Here is a 15,209-nt window from a genome sequence, read left to right on the forward strand (position 1 = left end):
TGAAGTGAAATTTCACAAGGGACATGATGGATCCTGATTCTTAGTGATAAACCTTTGGGGCCATCAGGGTTGGCATATGGTCCAGTATGATATGAAGGCTTGGGTTCCCTGGCTTCACTTCTTTGGCGTGAAGCTGATAAAACCTGGCTCTTGAGTATTATTTCACTGGACACCAATCATGGGCAGCAGGAACTGCCCATTTAACTCTCTGTGGGAAGGAAGCCCAGAGAGCATTCACAATGGTACCATTGTTGAGTTGCAAACTGCTCTGAACAGCTTGACAACACTAGGGAGGAGGGGAAGGGGTTGCTTTACTAATTGCTGTTCAGAAAACAGAAGGAGCAAAAATAGCTGTTGTGGAACTGATGTTTCTACATTTACTTACTCTCTTGATAGGAGTGTTGACTTTTATTTAGCACATACCTACTATCAAAAAGAAAGCAAATATATATGTTCAAGCAGCCACTTGCAGTAATTCCTTGTTTACATGTCATTTTCAGCTCACCAGATTATAGCAGAGTAAAAGTCAGTTTTGCTTTATGATATTTTTTGTTTAGATGAAATTTATATTTTTCAAATCTTTATAAAATTTAAAATAAAGGAAAGTGGATTAAAACCACCATAATTCATATGTCAGGTAAGGTTTAAGACAAATTTGGCTTAATTTCCTTTACAGTGTGCTTTTTAGAATTCCCAAATATCATCTGAATATATGTAAGCTATATTAATATAGAAATGTAAAGTAATTTTATGCATAAAGTTATTGGAAATAACTTTTCCAGTTGCAAGTGCTAAAGTGATGCACTAAAGATAAAGTTGTTGGCAAATCTTAAGGTTAAATATCAGATTTCTCATTTGAATGAGTAATTTGTAACTTTCAGTCATTCGTGGTCATTATCTCTTTCTTGTTTAATTCTATTTTGGATATCTTTTAAAATATAAGAGTTGTTTCTCTTTTTTTTTTGAAGCATTGTATACCATGATATTTGTATAAACACTACCCTTGGCCTTTCCATTTTTTTCTGATCAGTCTAATCACATAGTTGGTGGTTCTGATGCAAAGAAACAATGATCTACAACCTTTAAATAAAAAATTAAAGCTTATTTCAGCTCCCAGGATCCTGAACTTCATAGTATATTTCCATTTACATAGGTGATTTTTTTTTTAGCTGAACTTAGTTTGAGTAAATTATATTACAATATTATAATTTGTAAAACATGTCTGTTCAAAGAATCAAAGGGGAGATATTTTAAGAAAATGTTTTAAATGTAAATTTTTAAAAATGAGATGTTCGTGCTAAGTTGGAGGAAAATAAGATGCTGTTTTGTAAAATTAGTAACAGTCTGTAAAATTTACTAATATTGCATCTCCTCGTGTCCCCATAAATGATTTTAGTAAATGGGTACCAGTGCAATATTTCAAAAACAGTAATTCATTGAATGCCCATTCTTCCTTTTACTGCAGGATAGATTATATTTAAGTCAAGATTAATGGGTAGATTTTGATGTTAAAGTCCAGTCTCTAAGCCTGTCATTCCCTGGGGGCATATAATGCATTAAGTGTAAGCCAATGTACTGTTTATCATAGATTCTATGACACTGTCTTAAATGACAGTTTGCTGTACTTTGTAACTACTTACCATGATAATAAATCACTTTTTTGTACTCTCAATAATTTTAGCATTTAAACAAAATCTTAATTAAATTAGGTAGAGATAGCACTTAAGTAATTGTACATTGTAAAATTTCACTTATTCAGTTATTTTTTTTCTTTTGCAATCTTCCGACAGCCCAAGTTTAGTATTTAGTTCAAACACATAAATTTGTTTTCTCGGCTTTAATGCACTAAAAGGAACACAAAGTGATTGTTTCTAGTCTCCCCCTTCCGGTTTTTTAAACTCTTACTTTAATACTGGTGATTCTGAAGCAGTTCTTTGTTGACTATGAAAGTCTCATTATTAATAATAATATTTTCAGGTAGATCTTATAAAGAATGAGAGTCCATAATTTTAATTTCCTTAAATTTGAGATCCAAAGTAACTTAGTTTTTCTTTTAGATGTTTTGCTTCATACAAATACCATGAAAGTGAAATATATACATATTTAACAATTACGTTGGTGCTTTTCAGAAACCAATGATTATTGGATTATTAGGAAGGATCTTCAGAACCTTAGGTAGATTTAAATTTTTAATCCTATTTAAAATTAATATTTTTAAATGTATTTACATGCACTTTGGTAGAATCGGGCCTATCAACTTCTTACTTAATGTTTTCATTTAGTAATTGACTGATTTATGAGCAATTATATATGGTCCAAATTTTATTCAACTCCAGCTTTCAATAATAGGACTATGCTCACACTGCCTTAGCACCTGTTATGGATTTTGAGTCATCTGGCAGCCCATGGGACTTAGATAAAGAAGTACCAGGTGTCCTGCCTGTCTCCTAATTGAGACGCAGTGAAAACAATATAGACTTGGCAGTATGGTTAAAAGGATGGATTAAAGCCCAGCTTTGTCTGTTCTGACAAATCACAGCTTTTCCTTCATGGTGTAGATAGTATCAACTACTAAAGAATTTCATTAATATAAGGCATCATAAAAATTATACACTGTAATTTGGCACAACCTGTTGCAGGCTTTCAGAATTTCTATTAACATAGTACAAACATACCCTATTAATACCAAGATTCGTGCTATTTATTTAGGGGAATCTTATTTTTACTTCTTGTGAACTAAGCGCATATTTCTTGAAGAAATTAGCTACTGTAGGAAAGGAATGGAGTGTTAATTTACCAAGGTAAGCAGTATAGTTTATGTTCATCTTCCAAATGAGTACTGCCTATTAGTCACTGGGATACTTAATTGCCCTGTATATTTCAGGAAAATTTGCCACTTAACTACTGATAATAGCAGCCATGCAATCCTTTGAGATGTACTTGCAAAATTATTCCATGTTCCGTATCTCAATAAAATTCTTATATTTTATTATTTTTTCAAGACCTGTGTAATGACATTGCCTCAGAATGTTTGAAGATACTTCAAGGCCTTTTAGAACTATATAGCCAAATGTGGTTTTCTCATTTTTATTTTAGAGCATGCCAAGGATTTTTACTATACTATATGTGATATATAGTACATAAACAAACACTTTTCAAAACATACCAATCTTAGAATTATATAATATTTATTGTGTTGGTCATCGTTGAGCTAACTAAAATACCCCTTACACCTTTTTTTTTTAAATTCCATTTAAAACCCAAGATCATTGAGATTGGATGTAGAAAGAGTACTGGACTATTAAAAAACCAAGGTTCTAGTTCTATCTCTACCAGTCAGCAGCTTTATTTTTCCAAGCATATCTCTGTTGGTATCCTCCATCAAGGCAAGGCTTATTGCTGAATAAACTTTCTGCTGATTTTGCGAAGTTTTCTGAAAGTAAGGTTGATAGATCATTGTTGTATCCTTCTAGTTCAAACAGCCCTAAAATACTCTCAATAAATGATGCCTAGAGATAAAACTACTCAAGATGGCCTTTTGAAAAACCTAAATATTTACATTTCTAAATGTTATTTTTCAAGGATATTACCTCTATTATGGTGTCCAGAGCAGTTTTGGAAATCTGTCTAAAATGGTTTTGTAATTACCTTTGTTTGATTTTATCTATGGACACTTTCACAGAGTTTCTTCCCTTTTCTCTTTCTCTATAGATGGTCACTTAACTGAATAGAATTAACTTAACAAAATTCATTATCTCATATCATTGTAGAATTTATTTACAATTTTTAATTTTTTTAATCAAAAAAATTGTCACAACCAGTAGGACAAAATGTTTATTTCGATCCTAATTTTAGTGAGTTGTAGCACTTTGAACATTTAGAGAATCTTTTCTTTAAGCAGTCACAATTTTTTTGAGAAGTTAGCAGTTTTCTCTTACTATTTGACTTTACCTGTGTGCTTTATTCACTTTTTTAATATACATTGTTCTTTATTCACTTTACTTCTTCCAGTGAGGTCAGCAAGATCAAGGGTAGGGGTGGAACCAAACTCTTTCTCACATGTAAGATTTAAACTCTCTATATCCAATCCTAAGAAAGTCCCAACTATATTTGCCCAAAGGGGTTTGCCTCTGGAGAGCCAAATTGGGATTAGAGGAAGTGTGTGTCTGCATAACGGTCTACTAACAAATTTTATTTTTTCTATGATTTATAAATAGTCATTGAGTACAGCCGGGGCATGTTTTAGATGCTAGAGATATATTAAAAGATAAGAAGATATGGCCTCTGCTCCCATGACATTAGTCTACCCAGTAGTTTATTAGGAGGACAAGCACAAGGAAGGAGGCACACTTGGTGTTTAACAACTGGCTGTCAAAACTAGAAGGAGGCCCCAATTTGTGGCATTTGCCAAGTTCAGTGAAGTGAAAACTCCCATCATAGCTAATTTCAAGCTACCAACCATCTTACAAACTTTGTGAATATTGTTAGTAGTGCTCTCCAGCATTTTTTTTCAGTCAGGAGATAAGACTCTCCCTTTTCTACAATGACATGTTTGTGAAATCTTAATAAAAAGAAGGGAGATGATATTCCTAAGTACTAAAACTACAAAGAAACCACAGAAGTAAGAGTGTAAGCAAGTGCTTACTAAATTAGGAATTGCAGAATGGGCCTTAAATCCCTGAGGCTATGATATTTAGCACGGATCTAAACACTTTATACTTTGCCTTTACTTAAAAAGGAGCTAATAGTTTTTTTCTTATTTAGGAAAGAAAACATTAAACCTGAATTTAAGAGGAAATTAAACAATGATATGTCTTTGAAGTCTGCTTACAATTATAATTTTTATAACTCCTTTTTGTGAAAAATTATATTCTTACAGTATGTGTGTATACATACACACACACATACACAAATTTCCATTTTGGGGGGACTAGTTACAAATTACTTTTTTTTAATTTTCTTTTTAAATTATAGTTAACATACTATGTTAGCTTTAGTTGTACAGCATAGTGATTAGACATTTATATAACTTACAAATTAATGACTGATATATCTAGTACCCATCTGACACCATACATAGTTATTACAATATTATCGACTATATTCCCTATGCTGTACTTCACATCCCTGTGACTTTTTATAATTGACAGTTTGTATATCTTAAACTCTTCCCTTTTTCACACATTCCCCAAAACCTTTCCCAGATGGCAGCCATTAATTTATTCTTTGTATCTATGAACTTGTTTCTGTTTGTTCATTTATATTGTTTTTAAGATTCCACATATAAGTAAAATCATATGGTATTTGTCTTTCTCAGACATTCCACTTAGCGTAATGCTCTCTGTGACCATCCATATTGTCGCAAATGGCAAGATTACCTTTTTTTATGGCTGAGTAAAATCCTGTTGTATATATGAACCACGTCGTCTTTATCCATTCATCTGTCAATGGATGCTTAGGTTGCTCCCATATCTTTGCTATTGTAGGTAATGGTGAAGTGAACATAGAGATGTGTATATCTTTTCAAATTAGTGTTTTGAATTTCTTCAGATAAGTACCCAAAAGTGCAATTGCTGGGTCGTTTTTTAATTTTTTGAGGAACCTCACTAATGTTTCCATAGTGGCTGCTCAAATTTACGGTCCCACCAACAGTGCATGAGAGTTTCCTTTTCTCTACATCTTGCCAACATTTATTTGATGATACTCATTCTGACAGGTATAAGATAATATCTCGTTGTTTTAATTTGCATTTCTCTGATATTTAATGGTGGTTTCTTTTGTTTCCCTTGCCAGAGGAAACATATCCAAAAAAATATTACTAAGAGTGATGTCAAATGGTTTACTGCCTATGTTTTCTTCTAGTGGTTTTATGGTTTTGAGTCTTACATTAAGTCTTTAATCCGTTTTGAGTTCATTCCTGTGTATGGTGTAAAAAAATGATAGAGTTTCATTTTTTCCGTGTATCTGTCCTATTTTCCCAACATCATTTATTGAATAGACTGTCCTTACCCCACTATATATTCTGGCCTCCTTTGTCATTCATTAATTGACCATATAAGCATGGGTTTATTTCTGGACTCTCTGTTCTGTTCCCTTGATCTGTCTGTTTTTATGCCGGTACCATGCTATTTTGATTACTATAGCCTTGTAGAATAGTTTGATATCAGGTAGTATGATAACTCCAACTTTGTTCTTCTTTCACAAGATTACTTTGGCTATTCAGTATGTCTTTTGTGGTTCCATATACATTTTAGGATTATTCTAGTTCTGTGAAAAATGCCATGGTATTCAATAGGGATTGCATGGAATCTGTAGATAGCTTTGGATAATATGGGCATTTTAATGTTAATTCTTCCTATCCATGAGCACAATATATGCTTCCATTTATTTGTACCTTCCTTAATTTTTTTATTCAGTGTCTATGGTTTTCTGAGTACAGGTCTTTAACCTCCTTAGTTAAATTCATCCCTGGGAGGGGGTTTGATGCACTTGTAAATGGGATTATTTTTTAAATTTATCTTTTTGATAATTTATTGATGTATAAAAATGCAAACAATTTCTGAATATTAATTTTGTATCATGTTACTTTACTGAATTCATTTATTCTAATAGTTTTTTGGTAGCTTCATTAGGGTTCTCTCTGTATAGTGTCATGTCAACTAAAATAATAACAGTTTTACTTTTTCCTTTCCAGTTCAGATGCCTTTTATTACTTTGTCTCATTGCTGTGGCTAGCACTTCCAATACTATGTTAAATAAAAGTGGCGAATGTGGACGTTCTTGTCATGTTTCTGGTCTTAAGGACAATGCTTTTAGCTCTTCCCCATTGAGTGTGTTAGCTGTGGCTGTGGGTTTGTTACATATGGCCTTTATTATGTTGAGGTATGTTCCCTATATTCCCACTTTGCTGAGAGTTTTTGTCATAAATGGATGTTGGATTTTGTCAAGTGTATTTTGGGAATCTATTGATACGATCATATGATTTTTATCCTTCATTTTGTTTAAGAGGTGTATCACATTAATTGATTTGCAGATTTTTAACCAGCCTTGCATCCCAGGAATAAATCCCACTTGATCATGGTATATGGTCTTTTAATATATTGCTGAATTCAGTTTGCTAATATTTAGTTGAGTTTTACATCTTTGTTTATCAGTAATATTGGCCTATAATTTTCCTTTTTTTGTAGTGTCTTTGTCTGTTTTTGGTATCGGGTTCATGCTGGCCTTATCAATGATTTGGGGAGGATTCCCTCTTCAGTGTTTTGGTTTTTTTTTTTTTTTTTCTTCTTCTTCTTTATTCTTTTTTGAATAGTTTGAAAAGGATAGGTATTAATTCTTTCTTGAATGGTGAAATTCACCTGTGAAGTCATCTAGTCCAGGGCTTTTGTTTGTTGGGAGTTTTTCAATTACTGATTCAATTTTGTTAATAGTTAATGGCCTGTTGAGATTTTCTGTTTCTTCCTTATTCAGCCTTGGATGATTGTATGTTTCTAGGAAGGAATTTATCCATTCCTTCTAGGTTGTCCAAATTGTTGACATATGTTCATAGTATTTCCTGATTATCCTTTATATTTCTGTAGTGTTGGTTGTCATTTCTCTTTCATTTCTGATTTTATCCATACTTAACACACTTGTGTTCTCTCCCTTTTCCCCTCCTCCTCCCTCCCTCTCTCAGTCTGACTAAAGGTTTATCAATTTTGTTTATCTTTTCAAAGAACCAGCTCTTGGTTTCATTGCTCTTTTATATGTTTTTTAGACTTTCTTCATTTCCACTCTGATCTTTATTATTTCTTCCCTACTACTCATTTTGGCTTTGTTTGTTCTTTATCTAGTTCATTTAGGTACAAATTAGTTTTTCTTGTTTATTGCTGTAAATTTTCCTCTTAGAACTGCTTTGACTGTGCCCCATAGATTTTGGATCATTGTCTTTTCATTTTCATTTGTCTCAGAGTATTTTTTGATTTGCTCCTTGATCTTGTTGATTCAATTCACTATTTAATAGCATGTTATTTACCCTCCACGTGTTTGTTTTTCAATTTTCTTCTTGTAATTGATTTCTAGTTTCATACCATTGTGATTAGAGAAGATGCTTGATATGATTTCAGTCTTCTTAAATTTGAGACTTGTTTATGTCCTATCATGTGGTTTGTCATGAAAAATGTTCCATGTGCACTTGAAAAAAATGTATATTCTACTGCTTTGGGGTGTAATGTCCTAAAAGTATCAACTAAGTATCTTGACTAATGTGTTATTTAAGAGCACTGTCTCCTTGTTGACGTTCTGCCTGGACGATCTATCCATGATGTCGCTGGGGTGTTAATCTCCTACTATGACTGTATTACTGTCAATCTCCTTTTACATTTGTCAGTATTTGCTTAATATATTTAGGTGCTCCTATGTTGGGTATATAGATGTTTACAAAGTTATGTCCTCTTTTTAGATTTATGTTTTTATCATTATGAAATGCCCTTCTTTGTCTCTTGTTACAGCCCTTTATTTATTTTTTTTACAGCCCTTTCTTTAAAGTCTTTTTTTGTCCAATATAAGTATTGCTACTCCGGCTTTTTTGTTTCCTCTTGCATGAAATATCTTTTTCCATACCTGTACTTTTCGGTCTGTGTGATTTTCAGTCTGAAGCCTGTGTCTTGTGTAAGCAGCATATATACAAGTCTTGTTTTCTTATCCATTCAGCTACCGTATGTCTTTTCATTGGAGCATTTAATCCATTCACATTTAAAGTAATTATTGATGGCTATGTAGTTATTGCCTTTTTATCATTTGTTTTCTGATTGTTTTTGTAGTTAATTTCCTTTCCTATTCTCTGGACCTCTTGTATGTTGATATTTTTCTATAGTGTCATGTTTAGATTCCTTTCTCCTATTTCTTACATGCCTCGTAGATTTTTGGTTAATGGTTACCATGTGCTTCATATATACCAAGCTATGTTTGTGGCAGTTTATTTTAGGTTAATGGTCCCTTAAGTTTTTTTAGATTGTTTCATTTATTTCAACTCCAATATTATTAACTACCATTTTTACTCACCCCTTCCACATCTGTTTTGTCATTTTTATATCTTTTGTGTGTGTTTATGTGTATCCCTTAATTCATTCTAATAATTACACATGACCTTCCTACTTTTGCCTTTTAACATTTATACTAGCTTTAGAGTTGGTCGATGCACTGCTTTTACTGTTTCTCTGTCAAAATGTTTTTCTTTCCTATATTTTCTTATTTATATTTTTGATATTTTTTTCTACTTAAATCCCTTTAACATTTCTTGTAATACTGGTTCAGTGGTGATTAACTCCCTTAGCTTTTCTTTTTGTCTGGGAAACTCTCTTCTTTGATTCTAAATGATAGTCTTGCTGGATAGTGTGTAATCTTGTTGGAGGTCCTTGCTTTTCATCACTTTGAATATTTTGTGCCAATCCCTCTGACCTGCAAAGTTTCTGTTAAAACATTAGCTGATAGACTTATGGGAGTTCCTTTGCATGTAACTGCTTTTCTCTTTCTGCTTTTAAGATTCTTTCTTTGTTTATAACCTTTGACGTTTTAATTAAGATATGTCTTGATTTGGGCCTCTTTGGGTTTATCTTATTTGGGACTCTGCACTTCCTGGACTTGTATGTCTATTTCCTTCTTCATGTTAGGGAAGTTTTCAGTCATCATTTCTTCAAATAGGTTTTCAATCCCTTGGCTCTCTTCTTCTCGTGCCCCTGTGATGCAAACACTGGCACATTTGTTGTCCCAGAGGTCTCTTAAAATAGCTTCATTTAAAAATTTTTATTTTTGCTATTCCAATTGGGTGGTTTCCACTACCTTGTCTTCCATATTGCTGATTTGATCCCCTGCTTCTTCTAATCTGCTTTTGATACCCTCTGATGTAGTCTTCACTTCAGTTACTGTATTCTTCATTTCTGACTGGTTCTTTTTATGGTTTCTGTCTCATTGTGTAACTTTTCACTGAGTTCACTTATTCTTTGCCTAAGTTCATTGAGCATTGCTATAACCATTGTTTTGAACTCTCTATCTGGTAGATTGCTTGTCTCCATTTTGTTTAGTTCTTTTTGCGGAGTTTTGTCCTGCTCTTTTATTGGGGACATGTTTCTTTGCCTCCTCATTTTGACCAATTCCCTGTGTTTGTTTCTATGTATTAGGTAGATCTGCTACATCTCCCTGTCTGGGCACAATGGCCTTATGTAATAGGTGTCCTGTGAAGGCCAGTGGCAAATCTTCCTGTTCACCTGAGCTGGGTACTGCAGAAGTGTCCCTTGTGTAGGTTTTGTGTGTCCTCCTGTTGTAGTTGAACCTTGATTATTATTAGCACATCAGTGGGTTCAATGGGTGGGATTGACCCTCATATTGACTGACTATGAGGGTTAGCCATGACTACAGTGGACAAGCTGTTGTGCATGGAGTTGACCCTATGGAACAGAACTTGCTTTAGTGGGGCTCTGGTGCCAGCTGAGTCTACCCTTTGGGTGTGTCATTTGTGGAGCTGGTTTGGTGGTGGTCTGGTATAGGCTGAAGCCATTCACCAGGTGTGTTCATTTTGGAGGCTCAAGGGAGGAGCTCTGGTGTAGGCCAAGGTCACCCTCCATTCATGCCCAGCTTTGGGCCATATAGTAGGAGCTAAGTGATCTGAGGTTGGTTGCTGTTTGTGGTGGGCTTAAGGACTCTTTGCAGGGCACCATGATGTGAGCTAAGACCAGCCACCTCTTTTGCTGGAACCTACTTAGTTAAAGCTACATTTCAGGTCAAACACTGACTGAAGATTATGCTGGGCTTGGGACCAACTGATGGGAATTACAATGCAGGCTGAGACTGGTCACCGCTTTTGCGGGGATTGGGGCTGCTTAGCAATATGTATAGAACACACTGAGGTGAACCCCTGCTTCTTTAGGGCCAGTAGACCTTGAGAGATTTTAGGCAGGTTTGCAGCACTAGCCGAGGTAGGCCGCTCCTGTGGAAAAGTCGCTGGAAGCAGCATGGGCTGGAAGCGCCTGTTGGGTAAGGTCTCAGAATCACCAGGGTGGGGCGAGCAGTATTAGCCAGGATAATGGAGAGCTCAGATTTGGCACCCCTCTGTGCAAATGGATAAGGGTGGGGTGGGCTCAACAAAGGAGCAATGGCGCCTTCCAGTGCTTTGTCCTAGAGAGAGCCACCCTGACCCCTGCCACTCCAGCCCTCACCTTAAAGCCAGTCAATTCAGTTCCTCCCCGTGTGTCCCTGCTGCTCCTCAGGCTCCCATCCCTGCACTGGAACCCAGAGCAAGTCAGTTTGTGAGAGATCGAGTTTGTGCAAGGCTTCTCAGAGGAATGCCTAGGATTCCAGCAGCTCTTTGTCTCACTAATCTGCAATCCTTGCCTGTTTTCACAGCCAGATGTTATAGGGACTCCTTTTCCTTGCACTGGTGCCTTGGGCTAAGGAGCCAGGTGTGGGGCTGGGACCCCTTACTCCTCAAAGGGGACCTTCCCATCCGAGATCTCTCGAATCATAAGGGACCTGCTTATTCTATATCTCCACCCCTCCTGTGAATCTCCTTGTAACTTCTTTAAATTCTTTATAGGACTTCTATTCAGCTAGTCTTCAGGTGGTTCTCAGTGATGGTTGTTCACTAGTTGTAATTTTGGTGTGCTTGTGAGAGGAGGCTAGCACACTGTTTACCTAGTCCACCACCTTGACCAAAAGTACCCACAAATTACATTCGAGCTAAATGTTTGTGCAGCCTACTAGGCTTGCCATGGAAGTAGTGATCACAAAACTGAAAAATTTGCCTTTTCTGACAGTTAAAGCAATTCAAAATTATATTAAGAAAATTATTGTGGAGCATGAAGGGTTGTTGGTTTGTTAAATCCTACCTTTTATTCCTTCTATACATTAGTAATGTGGTACTAATTAACCTTTGCAGTATTTTTTCATATTATCTTTTTCTCATTAAAATCAGTTTCCTCACATTCAGGTAAGTGCAAAGTCCTTCTGTACATACCACAAATAGTACAAAGAGTTATTGGACATCAATACAGGTATATTTCTTAAACTGACATTGAAAATTGTCCTCATGAAAACAGCACCTGCTGTTTACAAACATTCGACCCAAAGGTCAAAATAAACTTTATTCAACACAATTGTATGGGGGACTTTTGGGTTTTTATATTCTTTATCTTTAGCACTGCTATGACATAAATAGGAGCAGCTGGTGGTATCCTCATTTAAAAACAGGTAAACTGTGGCAGAGAATTCAGGGCTTTCCAAGAGTGGGCTGAAATAGAACCCCAATATGACAACTGGTCTTGACACAGTGACAGAGGCTCACAAATAATTTTATACATAAGTTTAAAATCAAAAGTAGTACTTAAAATGAATAATGTTAATTTTATCAAGTACAGATTAGATTTAAACTATACTATAGAAAATGTTGGTTCCTTTTCTTATTTTTAGAATAGTAATATTCCTTCCCCCCTTTTCTGCTTTTGCAGAAAGTAGAAGGAGGATTAGTGGATAATTATATTGCTGTGATTGCAGCACCTGTGTGTTATTTCTTTTGATTGGCTAGTTTTGTATTAAAGATTCCTACCAGCTAAAAGTCTCCCTCATCAAATGGTTTTTTTATTAGCCAGTTTTGGCTTGGGTGGTTTGAAATTTACAACAAAAACCTTCTTAATTCAACTTAGACTTGGACTTTAAATTTTGTTCTGAATTTGTTAGTGTACCATTATCTTTTTTTCTATCTCACCCATTTCAGTGACAATGGCAACACGCACTCACAGTAGGAATACAGTTGAGCTATCCTGTTGGTGCTACCCATCAAGTTTGTATATGCCACTCAATTTTGTAAGTACTAATAACTCTTCCCTAGAGAGCTGCCTTTTAAGAAGTGTCTAACCTCTTATAAGGAGATACAGGAATTAACCACTTTGGATTATGGTTACCATAATCCAGCACTGTTTGGAACTTTACGATTATCTCAGTCACCACATGAACCTTGTTTGTGGACTCACGACTATGGTTTAAGTACTTAGGGTTCATTTAAATCACTTCAGTACTGTTTTCTGAAGTAAAAAGGGGGAAAGATGTGAGTACTATAGATTGAGTTGGTTTGTTTTGATCTCATTTAGCCACATCAAATTTTAAAAATTATGAAGAATTTTTATGTGAGTTACCATAGACTATAATTATTTACTAAGCTAAACACTGTTTTCTGAAGATAACTCCCCCGAAAAAGGAAACTTCAAACATTAGCATGCCTAATAAGTGTTGGTTTTCCATTTAAATTCAACCATTAATGATTCCTTCTTTATAAGTCATTTTAGAAAAAAAAGCATTGTTTTCACTAATGAAGACATTTTGTAATTTTATTAAATATGTCCTGTTTTTATACAAAATGAGTACATTATATTTGGATAACTTTAGTTCATATAGCTTTGTGTTAAGATTTCTTCAGAGTTTAAATCACCTTCTTTTGCATAGTGAAATAAAATTATATACTCTAAAATGTATTTTACCTAGATAGTCATTTCTTGCTTTAATGAATTTTACTATGCTGGAAATGTCCTCCCTGCTTTAGAAATATTAACATTTGCTTAATTTTTGTGTAAATTCTAAATATAATAAGATAAAGTAAAATATTTCATTTATTGGCCCTCTAAAAGTAGAGCATTTTAAAAGCAGGTAGGTGTCTCCACCCTACTTTTCATGAAGCATTTTACCCATTCAAGCAGACTTTTAAAAACAGCTTGTTTTGATAGCAGACTGTTCTCCTGTGGGCCTTCAGCCTTTGCTTCCTGGCAGCACCTTTGGTGCGAAAAGAGAGTGATCAATTGGGAGACTATCAGTGCCAGCATGCATAGAGTGATAAGTTAACACACCACTGGGAATTTCTAGGGCCCACCAAGATACTTCACTTCTAATGTGCTAACAAGCTCATTTTTCTACCTCTTGCCTCTTCAGTTATTTTTTTTCTCAGAAGAGCTTAGAAGTTGAGTGCATCAGGCATAATGAAAAGCTCTGTAGGAGGGAGAAGCAATAACCCCATTTTTCCCTTTTCAGCCAAATAGAAAATTAGTTTCTGGTAATACACAAAGGCCAGTATTTTTTGTACAAGGGGCACTGCTGTGAATCAAAGGACTCTATTAACTGCAGAAAATTCGGCAGCTGTGAATCTCCCCCAATGAAAAAAGTACTTTCCAACAAGTTGTGAGATATGTGGTATTATTTAGATTGAACCATCAGTTTCATCCTCTTCCATTTACAACTATACACCCTCTTTTGAAAGTGTACTGTATTTCTTTTCTATGTTAACACTCAAAAATGTCTATATGATCCTTCCGTAACATCCTTATCACTGTCATTTTAATATAGCATCTTGTGTTGCTACCCATTTCGTAAGTAAAATTATTTTGAAGTTCAGCCCCAGTGTATAGAATTGAAAATAATGGATAGCAAGGAATTGGGATTCAGATTATTTCAGTATTTGATACATAAATTGTAATACAGGGAGCATACTCAAGACATTTAGGGCATAAAAGACATCACAGTGTAAGTCAAGCACCTAATGAATATGTCTTAATAACTAACCTTTTGTAAATGTAACTGGCTATGGTATCTCCATTGAATTAGCATTTTTAACTTCTCAAATTTTTTTTCTTTGTCTCAGCAGTAGACTTGGGCTACAATTTCTAGCATTGTAAAACTATAATAATTGAATTGCAATTTTTTTAAAAAAGGAATTTTGAGGGGAAAATATAATTTTTGGAAAAAAGTGAAAAAAGAACCAATAGGCAAATTTTTTAATATACTAATTTAAATGTCTTGTGTAAAGCCCATCAACATAGCACACTTTGTACAGCAGGAAAACTTTCAAAAGTTGTAGAAGAAAGGTTAACTGATTTCTCAGTTCAGGAACTATACGACATGAAGTCAGCATGTGAGTTTTTCCTGATAATTGTATGTTGCTGCCTGCTGCTCTACATTTTGACAGCCATTTCCATAGTTGCTTTCGTGAACAACAGAAATATTCTCTCTCTTTCTCGCCCTCTCTGTGCTAACAGCACAATCAGGCCTGCTGAAACAGGAAGCCTGGAGTGGGTTGTTCAAAAGCAACAACACTTCAAGGTACTGGTTGCTTGTCAATAATATCTGAGAAGAAAATGTGGTGAAAGGGAAGTACAGTATTTTTCTGTCAGTGTCAGTGCCCTGTAGATGCTTTG

At 34.9% G+C, this 15,209-nt stretch overlaps 1 protein-coding gene across 21 annotated transcripts in view; it reads left to right on the plus strand.

Moving 5' to 3' along the window:
• Window positions 1-15,209, plus strand: part of RALGAPA1 (Ral GTPase activating protein catalytic subunit alpha 1) — a 207,855-nt gene that overhangs the window by 182,381 nt on the left and 10,265 nt on the right. The gene's annotated exons all lie outside the window — the stretch shown is intronic.

This window comes from Rousettus aegyptiacus, unplaced genomic scaffold, assembly GCF_014176215.1.
Source record: "Rousettus aegyptiacus isolate mRouAeg1 unplaced genomic scaffold, mRouAeg1.p scaffold_m13_p_3, whole genome shotgun sequence".
NCBI classification, from domain to species: Eukaryota; Metazoa; Chordata; class Mammalia; order Chiroptera; family Pteropodidae; genus Rousettus; species Rousettus aegyptiacus.